The sequence below is a fragment of the Oenanthe melanoleuca genome, chromosome Z (assembly GCF_029582105.1).
Source record: "Oenanthe melanoleuca isolate GR-GAL-2019-014 chromosome Z, OMel1.0, whole genome shotgun sequence".
Lineage (NCBI taxonomy): Eukaryota > Metazoa > Chordata > Aves > Passeriformes > Muscicapidae > Oenanthe > Oenanthe melanoleuca.
Window position 1 is genome coordinate 29,758,711 of NC_079362.1, and position 19,754 is coordinate 29,778,464.

General features: G+C 47.6%; 1 long non-coding RNA gene across 1 annotated transcript; it reads right to left on the minus strand.

Moving 5' to 3' along the window:
• Positions 1-1,935: 1,935 nt before the first annotated feature.
• LOC130265130 (uncharacterized) lies at positions 1,936-10,466 on the minus strand. Its single transcript, XR_008842558.1, has 3 exons — positions 10,186-10,466; positions 6,329-6,387; positions 1,936-2,243 (listed from the first exon to the last, which is right to left on the minus strand). It is a non-coding gene; the product is annotated as an uncharacterized LOC130265130 (long non-coding RNA).
• Positions 10,467-19,754: the final 9,288 nt, after the last annotated feature.

A 19,754-nucleotide genomic window follows, 5' to 3' on the forward strand; every position in this document is an offset into this window, starting at 1 on the left:
TCTGGCAGTCCATCCATCCTGCTTGGACTCTGCTGAGGCCAAAAGTCTTGTAGCCCTGGTTAGTGCTACAAGATGAGTAAAACTCACTGTGACCCTCCTGGCTGTGCATGAGCTTCTTTGTCAGGAAGAGAGGCTCCTTATTCCCTGGGCAGCACCAGGATCTTGCTGTTCATGGCTTTCTGGCATTCAGCACTTCCCACTTGCACCCAGTGATACCACCCAGCTGATACAGCACTAGACTGCCAGCACATGGGGATGTGGAATCCACAGTACTGGCCCCTCTTGGACAGACTGACTTCTTGCTGTTTTTTCAGGCATGTGCATTTGCTAGATGAGCCATGGAAAATACAGCCGTGCATGAGAAACTTCCTCCCTTTGCCAAGGAAAGCTGTTCTTTGCTGTCTCTGTTCCCAGAGTACTTAAAGAAGTAATCCAATAGCATGAAGTTGAAAAAACAGTGAGTAAAGTACAAGGCTAACATTTTGCATTCTGTTGTTTCCTCTCTGTGATCCCAAGTAATTTAACTGCTTTTACAGAGGTGCAGGGATTACTTCAGGGAAGTATTGTTTAAGTGTTTCAGGCCTATTTGTTTCCTACAACAGGAATATTTATGTTGTTTGAAGGTTGTTTTGAAAACAAGTCTGATCCAGACTCTTAACAAAGAAAAGCCATAAAAGCTAAAGATGGCAGCTATTTTTGTGCTGGCTGCACATATCTGGCTCAATTCCTCAGTAAATTCAACTAGTGATCTTTTGTTGTTCTTCATCCAGTGTTAATGGCCTCCAGCAAGAAAAACCCAACAGGCAGGCTACCTGGTCCTGAACTGTCCCAGTCCCCAGGATGGCATTTTTCTGAGAGGTGAATTCAGCACACGAACTTGCTAACAGACTGGACACATGCTGGTTAACCCAGCCCTTCTGGCCCTGCTTCCCTGAGGGATGCAGAGGGAGGTGGACACCCCGGATAACTCTTCTTGTGCTCTCCATGAAATCCGTCTGAGCAGAGGGTCCCAGTGCTCCAAGTACTATGCAAGCGCACAAGAATCAGACTTATACTTTGTGGCTAGACACAGCTACAGCCAGTCTGATCTGGTGCTGGCAGCAGTCCAGCGTCTGGAGACCTCCAGAGATGCTTCCAGCCAACACTCACAGGATGCCAGCTCTCGCAAAGCATTACATAAGGGAAAGAGAGGTTTCCATTTTATATTTTGGCTCCATTGGGAAGTGGATGCAAAGTCTTGATGCAGTAGGCAGCACAGTTATCTGTAGTATACTGGAGCTGACCCCAGCCCTCACTGGTCCCAGGCCCATTCTTTAAATAGGTGAGCAAGCACCTTGGGGTCAAAATTTTAAGGCAAGATGTTTACCTTTCTTTCTGGCAGGAAGTTTAATAAAATATTTTTTTAATTTCTCCAGAATCAAAAGTAGTCAATTTCCTGCTTTCCCCTACTTCATGCATGCTGCTTTCTTGCTTCTCTGGGAGAGCAGCTTGAGCACCCAGCCAGGAGTGAGGTGTGCCTGATGCCAACCAGGCCACCAGTCTGCACTGGCTGTGGAGCAGGATCCATGGAGTGGATGGGGTGCAGAATCACAGCCCACCCCACATGCATGAGGACATCACATTCCCCACCAGTCAGACCTCTGACTTCATGTGAAGCTGTCTGCTTCCTCACAAGCTGCAAGGCTTATTTCCTATGTTCCAGAGCTGTGCACCAAGAGGCCACATAAGCTTACAGTGACAATGATGTCCTTTCCCATCAGGCTTTCAGGCCACAAGGCCAGAAATTAGTCCTTCCATGGAAGTATTTGCATTTACTGTAGTTCAAAATAGGATGTGCCCCTCTGAGGCCAGCCTCTTGAGAGAGAGGCTGTGCAGGGGAAACAGCCATTGTGGTTTCTGTTTCTCAGTTCTTGAGAATATTTTTTGTGGCTCCCTAAAGAGAAACCCCACCCCAAGACCAGTGTGTCTCGAAGGGAGAGACCTGTGAATTGAGATTGATGTGTCATTCCAGAGAGTTGTTAAACCTGTGTGCAAAACCAAGTTTTATTTGTCATTGCTGGTGATTGCATTGACCACATGCTGGGCCACGTGAGGAGACACGGATAAAAGGATATTGTTATCCCTTCTTCTGGATATTCAGTAGGGAAAGATGCGGAGAAACTGGAGGGGGACCAGCAAACAGCTGCAAGGCAGGAAAGGGCGTGGAGCACATGGTCTGCTGGCAGGAGCTGGGCTCGGCTTGCCTGGATGAGGTGAGGCAGGAGGGAGGTTTAACATCAGCCTGTAATTGCTGGAAGGCTAATTCCAAATAGCTGAAGGCTCTTTGATAGCCTCAGCTGACCCCAGGAGGCACAGCAGCCACCTAGCTCTGGGACTGTGAAGTGCAGTCATCACCAGCTCTGGGCAAGCACCAGGGAAGTAGGGACGTTGGGTGGAAGTGGGGTTTAGTCGTGGAGACATTCTCTGTACTGAAGAGGGGACTTTATGGCCACAGAAAGCCTGGAGGGGGCTAGGAGAGTCTTGTGTCTGTGGGGCTTGAACTGAGACAATTCTCCCTCCCCCCAAGAGCTCTGGTAATGCTGGGGCCCTGCAAACTGTGGACCACATTCTGGCTTCATCTGACCCTCAGCAGCACAGCAGGGAAGATTGGTAATTTAGCCAGTCTCTGAAAGATACCCAGTGAAATGTATCTTGGACTAATTAGGCCTTAGGGCTCAGGAATTCAGTTCCAGTTGCCTGGCCTCTGTTTTGACCCCTCTTTCCTTTGAAGTTCATAGAGGAGAGGGGAGAGGAAATGAGAGGAGAGGCCCTGCTTTTCCTGTAGAATGCCTCTTTCCTTATAAAATCGTTTGGCAAAAATCTCTTTCAGCTGGACAAGCTGAGTATTTTAATGCATGCCTTCAGTCATTTTCCACCCTTGTCTCAATTCCCCGGGCTGCACCGTTACTGTTCTGCATCAGTAAAACTGTGGATGCACAGTCAAAAATACTTCTCAAAGAGGTAGCAGAGAAAGTCTGCAAAGGCATGATAGAGGGCTTTGAGTTGCAGCATTGTGTTATTTCCTGGGCCAGCTGGAAGTGCACAGCACTATGCAGTACAATAGTGCCTGCTCCAGCTCAGCGTTGGAAGAGATCCTTCTTCCAGGCCAGCCTGCTGGGATACAGCTTTCAGCCTTTCCCAGGCTGTGAAGAAACCACACTGAAAATCTTCACTTCCATGTTAGCTTTGCATGAGGAGGAAAGCAGCCCAGGGATGATGAGGGAGAGGCACACAGTGTCTCAGATATGTCCTGGGCACTCAGGATGTTTCAGAGCAGGCGGGAGCCCAAAGCTCCAAAGGAAGGCAGCTGTATTCCCTCTAATACCAGATTTCCAGGAGTTCTTAGTAGGAAGGCATCTTGGAGGTCTGCGGTTCAACTCTCCAGTCCAAAGCTAGATCAGGTTGTGTTCAGCCATGTTGAGTTCTGCATACATCAGAGGACAGGGATCTAAACTCTGAGTCATACCACTCTCAGTGGAGGAATTTTTTCATGCCCAGTTGGAATGTCCCATCCTGCAGCATGTTTTCTGTTTCCTCATGTCCTGTCCTTGTCTGCCTCTGGAAGAGTCTTTCTCTGTTTTTTCCTTGACCGCCATTCAGGAAGTGGATGACTCCTGTGAGAACTCCCCAGTTGTCTCTTCTCCAGGCTGGAGAAGCCATGGAGTTCCCTCAGTGCCTCTTCATGCACCTTGTGCTGCAGCCTCATCACCACTCTGGTGGTCATTGCTGGATTTTTTCCAGTTTGTCAGTGTTTTCCTTGTAGGCCCAAACTGCAGCATGCAGTAGTGAGATGAATCAGCAGCAGCATGAAATGGTGAGTAAGAATCACCTCTCCAGTGCAGAAATTGACGAATTTGCTTCTGGCTCATTCCTCCACCAGCTGAGATCCCGTCAGGTGACAGTCTTCCTCCTTAAACACAGCAACCAGTTGATATCAGTTATGGGCTTTTTCTTATCTCTCCTTCTGATGGGTTGAAATTTCCTCTCCACCAGATGCCTCTGCAGTGGGTTGGTGAGGGTCCTGAGAACTGCCCTGAGTTTCCATCTTTCTTAGCCAGGGATCCAGAGAAAGCAGTAGGAACTACTATTTCCCTGCAAAGTGGCCTTGCTGCAAAAATATATTTAGAGCTGGAGTCATTCTTACTTCTCCTTTTGAGAGGTGAAAGGATGGCCCAAGTGTGGTTAGAGATTTCCTACACTTACATTTAGTACCCACCTGCAGTCCTTAGGCTGGGAGTTTTCATATCCTGTTTCATACCAAGCCTCCCCCACAGCTGCAGGGAAGAAGACCGAATAGAGCCTCAGCAGGAGCTGAGCTCTGGTGTGGGTAAACAGCTGGTGATAGGGGTCTCTAGCTTGCCTCATGCTCTTCACATTTGCCTACACAGAGGTCTGCAGCAGTATGGAAAGGGCCCATGCTCAGATTCCTACTGGCTTCATTTGAGTTCATCTGCCCTTAGCTGACTCCTGACTTGGGGGCGCTGGCACCTTCCCCAGGCTGCAAGGAGCAGCTAGCTGATCTGAGGCTGGTTAGGCTCTGCTTTGTGTGGGTTAGTTTTCTCCTGTTTGCAGTGAAGGGGCATGGGGAGATCCAGCATAACTTGCAGATGATGGGCAGTCACTAGAGTTCCCAGAGAGAACAGCTTCCAGGTAGAGTTTCCACATGCAATTAGCAGAAGATGTCTGCAAAAGCCACGTACACAGCTATGCACTGGTGCAGGGGCACTGGGTGCATTAAACCAACAGAGAGAGCCACAGGCACCCCTGCACAGTTTTCACAGATGTGGCTGCAATGTTTCTAATCTGCATGGTCTTGAAGTCCTAAACCAGCTTCTGATGCCAGGACAGACAGGCATTGATTTGGGTGCATACAGAGCACAGGAGACCTCACGAAAGCAAAATGTGGCGTGGTGTACTTCAGCTGTATCATCTTGGAGGGGGAGACCACACTATACACTTACATTAGAAGCTGGATTTTCCAACCTATTTGAGTGATTTTAATGTGTGAGTCATGCCAAACTGCATCAAGTTTAGAAGTGAAATTAAAAATTAGGCTGAAAAGCTGTTATTCATAGGCAAAAAGTGATTCAAGGCATTTCTCTTTCATTTTTAAGGACTGTAGACAAGGGAGAACTGTGAGAAGACTAATTTCTGTGTAACTGTAGACTCATAATGAGTAACAACACTCCCTGGTGACGTTTGATAGGATTGAGTATATTTAACTTGCAGGCTGTGTTACATTTCCAAGCTGTAATCTTGGGCAAGGCCCTTGGATGCTTTTACAAATGAGGCAAGAGGCAATGAAATGAGCAGTGATAATAAGGAAGGGACAGGAAATGGTGTTTGTGGCTTAGCAGGCAGCAGCCATTCTTCAGGGTTAGCCCCACTCCCAGTCCTTGCCTTGAGATCATCAGCACCAGCAAGACACTCAAGTCTGCTCTCCAGGGGCAGTGGTCTCACTGCTCTGTCACAGTGTGAAATGCTTTGTGCCTGAGATGGGGCTTGGCTTTGGAAAAAACCAAACTGACAGCATGGTGAGGCTGAATCTGCACCATTTGCAGACTTAGAGGGCTGGGGTTTGCCCTGTGCACCGTGGCAAGAAAGCATCCAGGTAGCTGGAATTTCTTGTTCTTTCAAGAGCTCTGCCTTTAGGCTGTTCCTCCCTGGTACTGCAAACAAAAGCAGTCTCAAAATGTCCAAACAGCTCGCCCTTCATTTGACCATGTCTCCACCTTTGGGTGTTTATTGTGGGGTTCAGTGCAGGAGAGCAGCTGCTGTCCCTTAGGATGGGCAGTGTCCAACTGAAGAAAGGTGATTTCTCCCAGATTACGGGAGTCTGCAACAAACACTGCTCTTCTCACCCATTTGTGTAGAAGCCTGGCCAGGGAGGAAACTCACCCTGCATTTTTTCGCAGATGGCAAGACAGGGATGGGCTGACAGGAGGGACTGGCACTAGGACAGAGACATTCCAGCAGCTTGTACTGCTGCTTGGCTGTGGAGGCAGCACGGGAGCTGTTCTTCCAGTTGCTTTGTGTGTGGCCTGGCCATAAGAAACCACAGAACGGACACAACTGGTTGACTAGCATAGCCCTTCAACTGCAAGTGGTTTCTTTGGTTTTTAATCAATACTTGTAATATCGTCTTGCATCAGAGTGGCTGGATGAGATCCCTGAGTGTTCTGCCCGTCACTGGGAAGCGCGCACGCACACACACACACACACACACACACACACACACTCCAGACCTCACAAGGGGCTGAAGTCAAAAGTTTGAGAGTCTTGGAAATACCTGCTTTTACTGTTTTCATAGTCAGAACCCCAAGCCGAGTGATGGAAGTCCAGCTCCTCCTGGAAAAGCGAGGAAAGCCCACTATTTACAGAAAAAACAAAACAGTTGCCTGCAGAATCCCTTCTAAGCCAAGGTGGAAACACGCAGCTGCCAGGGTAGGTCAGATTGCACTAATCTCAGAACTAAGACAAACTTTGCAGGCATTTGCACCTAGGAAGGATTTTCTTTTATCTGCGCAAGGTGAGAAGGTAGGCAATACCTGGTGATTTGATCTCAATTGTGCACCACAGATCGTGTTTTACACTTCATTGAGTAACTTCCTAAAGCACCTTCACACCTGCTTTTATGACCAATTTTTCTCACCTGACTGGTTTCAGACCCCCAGCAGTGCTAGTGGTGGTGGAGCCTCTGGGGTTCTCAGTTCACACCCCTCCGTTCAAACCAGGGATGAGTAACCTGATCCGGCTCAGCCCGGAGGTGACAGGGGCTGGAAATGTCCCTGGGGTAGTGGAGGTGAACACTCTGGGCAGCCCCTAGTGCACCTCTATTTGGACACAACTCCTGCTCTCACCTGCCCAGACTGGCCAGGGGCTGCAGCCGAGCCCAGGGTGACATGTGAGGTCGCATGAAACCCAGCAGCACAAAAACCAGAAGGACCTTCTTTATGAAGGACTTCAAGAATAATGTCAGCTGTGGCTTTGTGCAGCCTTGTCCCGGAACCACTCCTCAGGGATGGAGGCCTTCTCCCTCCCCGGTGCACTCTATCTTTGCCTATCCAAGTTGTGACAGCTTTGTGGTAGATTCCTGTGTTGCAACAATGCAATAAGCACACTACAATGCCTGCCTATGCTGAGGGTGTCTGAGGTGGCACGGCATGCATGAGTATTGGCTGCAAGTCTGATGTTTACACTACAACGAAAGGAGACCTGCTGGAGACCTTTGAGACTTCCAGCTTGGCTGTGCAAGCCCCTTGAAGTTGTCCTTGCTATGAGCACAGGTTTGGAGCTGGGCACCTCCAGAGGTTCCCTTCCAACCTAAATTTTCACAGGATTCTGCTGTGATGGCAGGTGTACTTAGGTTTTATTTATTTTCCTCTAAACAATAACTTACTGAGAACAAATTTGCCATAGCTGGACTACCGTGGGAAGGTTGTACAGAGCCTTTTTCTTTAATTGCCACTCCAAAAGAGCTTTACCAAAATGGAAGGTTGCCACCCAGTATCAGTCCTTTGATCACCTGGGGCTTTTTGTGCTTGTTAGCCAAGTCACAGCACCACTCCAACACACAGAGGGCATGGAATTGGCTGAGGTCCAGTAATGGTCCCAGATGGTTACTGGCATCTACAGGTATGAACCTCGAGAAAACTTTGGCTCCTGTTTTGTACTCATTTTATTAATTGAATATTTTTATATTCATTGATTTTAGTGGCGGTATTTCTTTGCCAAGGAACACAAAACTCAGAAGTGCAACAGCACATGTCTGCAGAAAACAGAAATATTACATACCTCTCTCTCACCACACATACATGCATTTGCAGATATATGTTCTTTTTCTGTTTTTTACAGTGCTAGAAATAATCATTATGAGGAGAGGCTGACATGGTGAAAGGCAGAGCCTTGGTCCAGAGGGATGTCTCTAAATGGGAGGACTGGACCACCAGGACTTTTGCACAGCTCAGCAAACAGAAGTGTCAGTGGCATCTGGGACACCATCTGGGTGAGGGAGGAATAACCCTGAGCATTGGTTCAGACTGAGAGGTGACTGGTGGATAGGACTTGAAGGTAATTGTGAAAAGAGCTTGAACATGAGCCAGAAGTAATTCTCATTGTGTATAATGCAAACTGCTTACTAAGCTGCACAAGGAGGACCACAGCCAGCCCGGTGGGGGGTGTTGGAGGCTCTTGCATAGGTACAACTCCAAAAAGCTTTTCAAGATTATACATTACAATGAGGAGAAATGGATTAAGATACTGGCCAAGTCCATGATTCTTCCAGAACTCTCTACAAAACTGCTGAGGTTAAAGGTGGTGAGACCAGTGGAAACCTAAGTGCTTAAGCAGGGAGACTGCAGTGAGCAGGTATACTAGCAGAGAACAGCAGGCAGGATGTCTTGCTGTACATTAGGCACTAGAGTGAACAATACACAGCCTGCTGGCATGGCATAAACAACTCATTGCCTGGATGGGGCAGCCATGCAAGCTGTGCCAGCGTGCAGGGTACGAGCCACACTGTCCTTTTTGCTCCTCCCAGGGCCATCACTTCCAGTATGCTGGTGAGGTGAAGGTTAGGGTTAGCCTTGCAACACAGCCTGTTTTTTTCTCAGTCAAAATGACAGTTTTTTGGCACTGTCTACTGTCCCTCAGCTTGTTTATGTTTTGCTGCTGCTAGGTGGTGTTTTCTCTGAAGGCCAGGGGTCCTTGGCCACAACACACTTCCTGTGTTGCTCTTTCCAATACCACAGTGGTTCCTGCTGGGTGGGTTTCTTACTATCGTACCATCTCATGTTGCATGAAGCAGGGTTTGCTGAAATGGCTGGAACGGCTCTGCCCTTAAGCTGTTGGTGATGCAGCAGCAGCCATGGCGTTAAACACTAGCAGAAGTTGCTTATTTCCCCTGAAGGGGATCTTTATAGCTCTGCTCTTATTTTCTGTTGTAGTCCCAGAAATACCATAACTCTGACTGCAGGGGTTAGAAATTTGATTTGTTAAAGCATTGCAATGGCATTATGTCTTGGGTTTTTTCAGAGTTTCCTGGATGTTACTGAAACAGGATAATCACTTACTCATGTGCAACCAACAACCACATGGAAGCCGATCACAAAAGAAGCAGCAGTTTCTTTGCTAACAAAGGAATTCCTTACTGCTTATTTTTCCAACAAAAATTTCCCAAACATTGTAATTAAATTTATCCCTTTGTCCCAGTTTTTGTGTTTATTCTCACTTACAAGGAAGCCCAGTGAAAGGATGGAAGACAGAGTTCTTTGATATTGTAATAAGAGCCTTGGTCGGAAGTTTTTTCAGTGGGCAATTATTCTTAGCCCAAAAAAGCCAGAATGGTGAAGATTTTAGTTCCTCTACTCTTTTGTCTAGTGTGTTCACATTACCATAGATGGAATACGTTGGAGAAGCTATAAGATTTCAGTTTAATCAGGTCCAGGCACAAATTTTGGACCAGCAGCTAATACAGCAGAGCATCAGCAACATCTGTCTCTCCTCTGCACACAGATAGGACTCAAGAGCTAACCAGGCATGACAGAAAGATTTGCTTATACAAGAACCAGCTCCCCTTTTCTCTTCTTCAGTCTTTCTCTTGTTCTCCCAAATGCAAATCGGTAACTTTTATTAGCACCAGGTCTGGAAAGCGTTTCTATGTTTAAATGTGAGGACAGATGGGTGCTTGGTTTGGGGGATATTAGACAACCGGGAATGCATAATCAGCGTGAGTAATTAATTACGCTTAACACATCCAACGGCTTGGGCATCCCTGGGTCAGGATTCGTAGGGCTGAGAGACCTAAGAATAAGTAGACCGGGGAGGAGTCAGCTTCCCGAGGGGAATGAAGCTTTGATGAGCTGGGGTAGAGCGGTTTGTCCAGAGGCATGGCTGAAACTCAGAAGATTTCCGGGAAGAAATGCTGGTGCAGAGATACTACGTGGTAGCTAAGCCGGTCTGGAGGACGGGAGAAGGGGCTGGGCTGGGTCTCTGTCTCGGCGTGGGTGTGATGCATGAGCTGGTCCTGTGTTGGGGAGCAGGGATAGAGAGTGCTGCCCGGGGACGGCTCAGCTTGGGTCACACCAACGGGAGACACCCCAAAGCGAAGCGCCAGACCCTACTGAGGCCAGACCGCTTTCCTCCTACCGTCATTCGAGAGATGGAGCAGAAAAAGGCGTGTAGGGCTTCAGCCAGAGTCGCCTCTGCGCATCTCCTGTGTTTTCAGGCAGGACACAGCCCCTCCAGAAGGCAACGGGATGCGGCGAGAGTGGGGGCAAGGGCGGGATGCATTCAGTCCTCCCAAAAGGCTGCACGTGATTTCAATGAGCTTAATTTTGGAAGTGCCCAGGTTACTTTCTCACAGCCTCAACCCCTAATGTGATGTTTATGTGTCCTTTTCTCTCTTCCTGCACCCTCACATTTGCAGATGATTCACCGGCCCCTTGCCACAGGCAGTCAAGGCTAAATCGATCAGGTGTTAATGATCCACCTGCAGGCTGGACTTTTGCAGCCGCTGTGAACTATTTCTCTTTTTTGATCACATCCCCAAACGGTGAAAGGTTATGTCATCTGACATCAGCTGTTGTCCCTCGTTTGCCTCTGTGGGGAAGGCACCAGCCTAAATAATGAGACTCACCCTCCTGGTAGGTTTGCTGTCAGTCGCTCTGTATGACTGTTAACGCTGCATCTTGGTAGTGTTGAAGCGATTTATGCTGGGACATCACAGAATCATAGAACGGTTTGGGTTGGAAACAAACTGAAAGATCAGTTCTGCCGCCCCTTCCCCCATCCCAGTCCCCTCCCAAGGCAGGAACATCTTCCTCTAGACCTTATTTTTCAGAGTTCAGTCCAAACTGATACCGAACTGATACCCAGCTTCCAGGGCTGGGGCAACCACAACCTCTCTGAGCAACTTGTTCCCATGCCTCACCACCGTCACCGAAAATAAATTCTTCCTAATATCTAATCGGAACCTGACTTCTTTCACTTTAAAGCCATTTCCCCTTGTCCAATCACTATGTGCCCTTATAAAAAGTCCTTCTCTAGCTTTTTTGTAGCCACTTCAGGTATTGGAAGGCTGCTAAAAGGTCACCTCAGAGCCTTTTCCTATTCAGGCAGAACACACCAACTCACTTGGACTGTCCTCATAGCAGAGACGTTCCATACCCCTGATCACCTTGGTGTCCTGCTCTGGAGTTGGTGGCCTGCTCAGTCAGTTCAACAGGTCTATGTCCTTCCTGTGCCAGACCCCAGAGCTGGGTGCAGGGTTCCAGCTGGGGTCTCACAGAGCAGAGCAGAGGGGCAGAATCCCCTCCCTCCCCTGCTGCCCACGCTGCTCTGGATGCAGCCCAGGACACGTTTGGTTTCTGGGCTGGCAGTGCCCATGGCAGGATCCTGTTGAGCCTCTTGTCAACCAGCACCCCTTTTTCCTCAGCTTCAGTCATGGCAGTGGGAAGAAGGGTGCTGGGTCTTGTGCAAGTTAGAGCCTGAATTTAGGGAATGGGGATCTTCCATGGAACACATCCTCGAGAAAGTTAGGCAACCAGCCAGCTCACACTGGCAGGCAGTCAGAAGAACAAACCAGAAGAGAGGTCTGGAGTGCTCTTTAACACATCCCCTGCTCAAAACAGGCTAACCCAAATGTCACATCCAGTTTTTCTGAGCCTTATCAATTTATGTTCATGGTATCTCCAAGACCAGAGACCCTTCCAGCTATTTGGTCCTTGTCTGCATCCTTTCTGCAGGGAAGCAGCTTTTTCTTGCATCCGAATAGCAGTTTCTCTGTGCCAAGTCTTTGCCCAAAGGATGGTAAAGTAAACACATGGCTTTCCCACAGGCATCCTCTTCCTTGGGCACACAGTGAGAAGTGAGGCTGCAAGGCACTGTGTGCCCTTTGGGAAGGAGTCTTGGGGCAGGGAGGCATCTGTGACTCAGACTGCATGGGGAAGTAGCACGGAAACCCAGTACTAGCATCTGTAGAGGGATTAGAGCTGAAACAGAAAAAGCCTTTCTGAAGTTGAGACCAGCCTCCTCATCTGCCCTCCTGCTGTGCCTGCGCACCCAGGGCTGGTAGGAGAGATGGTGGTAGGGACAGGGCTGTCTCACTGCCTCCCACAGGCAGCAGTGCACAGCAAGGCTCTCCCTGCAGTTTCAGCTGCGGCCGGTGGGCTGGAGCTCTGCCTTCCAGGCAGGGGTTTGGCCCACAGCTGACTTTAATGCTGGGTTTTAAGGGGTTGATTTGCCGAAGGGAGTATGATGGCATTTCAGACACAATGACTATGGTTTCCATAGCAGCCTGACGGCCTGAGTCAGCATCTCCCTGCTGCTGTGGCTGGGAGATTTGTCCAGGCATGACACAAGAAAACACAACACTGGGGCAGGCAAGGGTAGTGTATATAAGGTCTGAGCTACCCTGAGGGCAGGAAATATATCAACGAGAGGATCAAATCAGTTTTTCTCACAGTTAAATGTGGGGATCCCTTTTGAAGATTGGGGGTTGCCCATGCCCACCTGAAGGATGAGTGCTCTCTTTCGCATGTACATACTTTCTGCTTCTTCCAAGCATATCTGCTTCTGATCTTGTCATGTGCTGGCTGGGGCTGTGCAAGCGTGCAAAATGCTTTGTCCTGGCACACACTGGCTCAAACTTGTTGGATGTCAGGAGAGCTGAAGCATGGTTCTCATGGTTCTGTCTTATCCCTTAGGCACAGAGATAACTGTGTTTGTCTTTACAGCTGCAATTTGGGAGCTGGAGTCACCAGTGTGAAGGACTAGCAAGATCCGCTCTGAGCTCTTTGTGTCCCACTGCAATTGAGGCCATGTACTGAGCAGGGACCTGCAAATTATCATCAGCACAGCAATACAGACTCTGCCTTATGCATCCAGAGGGCATAGGCAGTTCACCACGAGCCCTGGCCTCTGATCATCTGCTTTTAATGAGAACAGTCAGGAGAAAGTCTGTGTGGAAAGGCAAGGCTTTATCTGTCATGCACCCATCATGTTGGGCCCCTGCCAGGGTATGCACACAGTGAATATCCTCAGCACTCACTGTGCAGAGTTTGGGTGTTAGAAAAAATTCGATGTTTTAGCTCAGGATGGCCAAAAGCAAGTCAATTAGAAATGGAGAGACAACTCCCCCTCCCTGGACTGGGAAAAGAATAACTAGTCATTTCAGCACTGTCAACTTTTCTGGTGTTCAAGATAAGGTTCTATCTTACATGTGTAGCAAAAGACATTTTCTTCTGATGGGGCATTCTTCTGATGAATGTGTGAACAGATTCAAATTACCAGCTCTCTGTGTCCCCCTGTACAACACTACCAGTGACAAATGTGGGAAAACCCCCCAGTGTTTCTTTAAGTGCTCTATTTTGAGACCAGTAAGCGCTGTGTAAACACTGGTGTGCTGGGAGCAAGCTCTGCTTGAAATATGAAACTCCTTTGAGAAAGGTCATTTGCTTCCTCTGGGTGCATCACAGGATTGCTAGGAGGAACGAGCTCAAACGAAGCACAATGTGGAAAAACCTGTCCCAGGTCCATCCCTCAGGGCTCATGTCCATCCCCTACCCCTTGCTGCCTTTCTTGGCTCCCTATCTTGTATTCCCTGTCCCTCTCCACTGCAAAGAAGTTTGGCACTTGCTTCTAACGGACCCTTGCCTATTTTCACACCTCCTCATGTCCAAAGGCGTATCCAGACTGAACTGTAGCCTGCGAGCAGTCCCCTTGCCTCATCTGCCACTGAGAAACAGTAAAAGAACCTGCCCTTGGGTCCAAAACATCCCGAGCTCCTCTCCTCAGTACAGCCACTGCTCCCAGGACTCGTCAGCTGTCTCACAATGTATTTGTACATTTCTATGTGTGTAGTGAATTAGCTTTTTGAAGCTAATTTATTTCTTAGAGGTTGCTAAAACAAATGTTGCAACTCAGGCTTTCTCTGCCATAGTATTTTGGTGTGCAGGATCGTGTTATTTCTCTTCGATGCATTGACTCACATGACTGACACTCCTATAATGGGGTTTTGACCTCCAAAACTACCCAGATTTGTCTGGAGCTATGGCACCAGCAGCCTTATTTTTTGTCCTGTGCTCCAGTACAAGATGTCTCCGCTGCCTTTTTATGTACAAGGACCTTGCAGAACCACATGTATGAACAAAGACATACACAATCCTCAGGGTGATGTTTTGCCAGGTACAGTAGGCCCAGGGTAAGATACACAGAGATGTTGCTCCGTACATAGTATGGACCCACAGCACAATGCAGTGTTTGGGCAGGAGAGAGAGAGTGTGGGTATGGCCAAAGGTTGTCAGCCTCTGATCCAACTCCATGCTGCCTGACTTTTTGGGTGTCCTGCAGGCTGTGTCCCATTTCTTTTTGCTCACCTATTTGGCTCAGTCTGCAGTTCAAAGGACTTGCTCTCTTACTTTAAGGATCTTTCCTGTGAATGAGCTGCTTCTTTCTGGCTGAAGCAGAAGTCCACAGCCTGCTGGAAGCAGTACAGCTTTGTAGCAGGCAGATTTTGGGGGTCCTGACTGCTGTGCCCCTAGGGGGTCTGGTATGTAGGTATCTGCTCGGTTTTTGTTGGCATCAGGTGTGCACTCATAGCTTATGCATAGTGACAGACCCGGGTGTCCCCCCTTCAGCCTATCCAGGATCTCCCAGGTGGGAATGAGTGCTGTATGTGCTGCAGCGTGGTGCTGTCCTGTGCATCAGCACATTCTGTGCCTTCTCCAGAAGACTCCCCAGAAACATGACGGACAACCCCCTGATCTGTGACATTGATCTGCCTTCTGGTCATGCAAGCTATTCCTGATATCAGGCTTAGGTTAAGAGCACATCTGCTCAGTTCAGTGCCAACAGCCCTTTTCCCTGCTGAGTCGTCTTTGGGTCAGGATGGGATCATACCCCGTGTGCTTGGTTTGCAGTTGTCTCTTGAGGCGAACCAGGACACAACCAGCTCTCAGGGTTGAAAAGTATACAGCTATGCCATAGCCTCTTTCCCTCCCTTGATTTTTGACTTCCCAGAATATAATTTTCAGCCCAAAGACTACTCTTCCTGCCAGCATACTCAAACACAGGCCAGAATCCCCGCCTAATCATGGGCTGTTCTTCGAAACACCATGCTGACACCTGTGCAATTGTGATTGCATGTCTTCTCTCAACCAGTACAGATACGAATGTTTTAGTGGACAAAATATTAAATATTATATGGTGTATATGGTAGCCACCAGAGAGGGCAAAACATGCCAAAGGGCTTGGCAGCACTACTGCCAGATCCCTTCTGCTGAGCTGCAGTACTTCGGCTATAGGAGGTAGTGTGTCCTTTGGTTTGCACAGTCCTGAAGCCAAGGCACAGGCTGGGAGTTAGAGCAGCAGGTTTGGAAGGAATTAACTGCTTCGCTGTGCCACCACTGCTCTGCAGCAAGGTGCTGAACCACAGAAGGCCTGTAAGTCATGGGACAGCAAAAACAAAAAAGACATCCTCAGCAGCTGCCAGACTGGGGTATTGCTTCCCCTGGGCATCCCCATGGGTCCACATGGGCAGGACAGCCTGCCAGACATGTCCAGGAAAAGTGCAGCTTCTGACACCTCCAGCACTTTGAGACTGCTCCTGTATCCTCAAAGACTTCCAGCCTGAAACTGTTGGAGAGAGGAATTTCCAAAACAAGTATTGCTATTCAAGGAATGCAGCAGGGGGAGGAAATAATCACAACACAGATAAGGAGAAGTTGGTTGATTTGACAACTGTGCAAGTTCCTCTGTCTCCCAGCTTGTTTAGAATGAAATTTTAGCCCACCACCCTCTGCCCCAGGTGACACCATGCTGCCTTAACATCAGCTCTGCTGGTGGGTCTGAGGCAGTTGCAAGGGAATATGAATACAACTAGAGGAGTCAGGGTGGTAGAGGGGGCATCTGTTCCCATTCTCTTCTGCAAATGAGCCAGTCAAGGTCCTCTCCTTTGCAGCCATCCACTGGGCTTCCTCCGGCTTTTTGGTCACAAGGCTCTTTCAGTAAGAGCACGTGAAGGTTTCAGGCATTTCTGTGGAAAGCCAAGTAGCTGTACTGCACTGTCACAGGGATTTGGGGGGCTTGTCTGCTTTTCTCCCTGTCCTGGGCTTTGTTGCTCTCAGCTGCCAAGATTCCCTGTCTCACCACCAATCCCCTCAGGGTCCAGCACTGTTTAACATGTGGAACTCCTCTGGCAGACTCCTGAAGGTTTTGTATAAGTGTTCTGTGGAAAACATCTGGGTTCCAAGGTCTTGTCCCCTCCTCCCAGGGACAAAGAAAAAGCTGCATTGCTCTTGGCTTGGAGTTCAGGGAGAATTTGTTTGCTAAAACCAGATGTCTACATCCACTTTGGCTGACCCCACACTGGGGTTTTTGCACCTGACACTTGCATAGGGGCTCTTCTCTCACTGACAGGCAGCAAGGGATTTGTCAGAGCTGAGGTCAATATCCCAGGACTGTGCAGATCTGTAGCTTTGAAAGTAAGTGATATGAAAAAATAGGTTCACCGGCTGGACAAGCTGTGGAGGGAAAGGTGGACAGACAGTACTTGGGCAGGTGGATGCAAGACATTCACTTGGCTGTCCCCAACACACTCAAGTGATGGGGCTTATACTGTGCACACAGAAACTAAGGAAACACCCTGAGTATTGAGACAAGATTAGGAATTAATAATTTCAGCCCTTTAAGGTGAAATTATCCACCCAAAGGAATGGCTTCAGATCTGCAGTTCAATCTTGGCTCAGAGGTATGCTCAGTTTTGCTTATTCACCTTGTGCCATTTGAGCATACTGCTTACACTGGTCATTTTAACTCACTGCTTTTCCAAACTTGCTCAGCACTTTCATCTCTTACAAAACACTTGCGAAGATCTAAAATATAAAACGCAGTTGGCATGGAGTCATTCTTCTGACTCCTGCCGGTGTCCAGCTCTGCAGCCTGAGCCCTGGCTTACAGTCTTGTTGCAACATAGAGACACAGACGTTTCCTGCAGAGCTGTCAGTGCCTCCTCCCCAGAGACATGCCCAGTGTGAGGGAGGAGCACAGAGACCTTATTGACCTAAGACTAGAGGGGAATATTACAGCCTTTTCCCTTTTGCTGTGCTGTACCTCCGAACCGTACTCAGAGACACTCTTTCCCTCTCGGATGTGCAGCACAAAGTTAATTTTTGTAGCACTCCTCACTTATTTCTGCGGTTCTTTGAATATGCATGTGTCCTTGCTCCTCTGGAAATACAGACAGGAACTGAGTGCTTTGCTTACCAGGGCTGTGCACAGAAGCAAAAGCTGTCTGTTTCTAATGCTGTTACCCACCTTCTTACAGCTGGGGATTGCATTATCCTTATTAACTGCAGCACAAAGAGCTCATGGTGTTACAAACAGATACACTTCAATTTCTCTCCAACACTGCTTTCCAAGGCAGATCTCACATCTGACACTATTTGCCATAGTTATGCTTCTGTAATTTGTTAGCATTTGTTTCACCAAAATGTAACAATTTGGTTAGATCCAGAGTGTTCTGGAAGAGAGATACATTATTTGCCATGCCACTATGTTTCTGCCATCTGCAAACTTCTTAAAGGTTTTGTAACAGCTGCTCTTTGAAAGGTCGCCAGACCATTTTTAAACTCTTTTTTCTTTTGTATAAGGCGTGGGTCTTACTGAAGCATCATGTGATATTAAGTGAAAAAAGGCTTTGAGGAAATCCGATTATATAACAGAATAACCATTCCCTTTATTGGATTGAAGCAGTAATCCTATACTGCTTGCTTTTTATTCTTTCGCATTGGTTTGGTTTGGTTTGGTTTTTGTTTGGGTTTTTTGTTTGTTTTTTTTTTTTTTTTTGGGGGGGGGGTGTTTTGTTTTAAGAAAAATAGAAATAAACAAGTTTATTTGACATTACTGTGTCTCATGGGTGACTGTGGTAGCAATCTTCAGCCTCTTTGTTGATCCTGAGTGTCAAACCAACATTTGTATAAGGTGCCAACTGTTTCCTTACCCTTACTTCTTTTATCTTCATGGAAATCCTATCTTGGTTTCTGTTATTATGCAAGGAAAGCATTGACCAGATGAAGAGTATGTGGGTGAAGGAGCACCTGCAGGAACACGTGGCAGGAGCGCCCAAAGGGCAGGCAGTCATCTGCATTAGCTGACTACAGGTTCCAACTGCTTTCCAGACCACTCCAACCTCCAGGATAGTCTCAAACCTGTGACAACCTAAAGTAGGATACAGTGAAGCCTTTAAAAATAGCTTTGGAAGGTGAGACATAAAGCATTCTGATAATGAAACAAAGTTCAGTGAGTGTTTCTTAATGGCTCCCAGAAGAGGAACAGAGATGAGGAGAATGGAGAGACAAGAGACAATCACCATCAGCTCCTAACAGGTACCAAAAGTCAGGACTCAAAAGCAGTACACATTTCCCGATATAACAACACAGGAGCCATCATAAGACCTCAGTAGTGAGTGTCTGTTTAACTCTGCATCACTGTCTTAGGTTGCAATGCAGGATGTAACCAAAAGTATGCATTCTATCACCATCCCTTGAAACCAGTTGGGGCAGTGATCCTTATCTCCAGAGGGGGATATCTTCTGTTAATGGGCCATCTGTTGAAACCAGGTGGGGCAGTGTTCTTTATCTTCTTCAGGATTCTTCTTCCTCCAGAGAGGTATCTTCTGTTAATGGGCCATCTGTTGAAACCAGGTGGGGCAGCGTTCTTTATCTTCTTCAGGATTCTTCTTCCTCCAGAGAGGTATCTTCTGTTAATGAGCCATCTGTTAAAACCAAGTGGAGCAGTGTTCTTTATCTTTTCCACAACCATGTTTCCTCCAGGGGGGTATCTTCTGTTAGTGGGCCATCTGTTGAAACCAGGTGGGGCAGTGTTCTTTATCTTCTTCAGGATTCTTCTTCCTCCAGAGAGATATCTTGTGTTAATGGGCCATCTATTGAAACCAGGTGGGGCAGTGTTCTTTATCTTCTTCAGGATTCTTCTTCCTCCCGAGAGGTATCTTGTGTTAATGGGCCATCTGTTGAAAACAGGTGGGGCAGTGCTCTTTATCTTCTTCAGGACCCATCTTTCCTCCAAGGAGGTATCTTCTGTTAATGGGCCATTGAGTTCCACTGCCTGACTGATACAATTACATCATCCCATTGTGAGATGCTGCACCCAGGAGGAGGAGACAAGAATTTCATACCTAGATAAAATCTGAGATCTGAAACATCTGAAACATAGGCTGCCTTTTACCACTGGATTCCAGAGGAAACTCAGCCCTTTCTGCATCATCACTGGACTTTCAGGAGAAAACTACACCCTTCTCCAAGACTGCTGTTTCAAAAGAACCATATCTGTTGCTCCAAGAAGATTACAATCACCATTTAATCAGATTGCTGCCAACACCCTGACTGATGGTGCGTCAAGTTGTATTCTGACTCTGTTAGTGTTTTTGTGTACTACTGCATTTTAATAGTACTTTGTTTGGGTTTTTTTTATATTTACACATACTAGTAAAGAACTGTTATTTCTATTCCCATATCTTTGCCTGAGAGCCCCTTAATTTCAATTTAGAGAGAGGGGGTTTATATCTGCCATTTCAAGGGAGGCTCCTGCCTTCCTTAGCAGATATCTGTCTTTGCAACCAAGACAATCAGCATTCAGTGTCCTTGGACAGACTGCTTGCATTTTGGTGCTTTCATCCTGGACAGACTGCTCAAATGCTC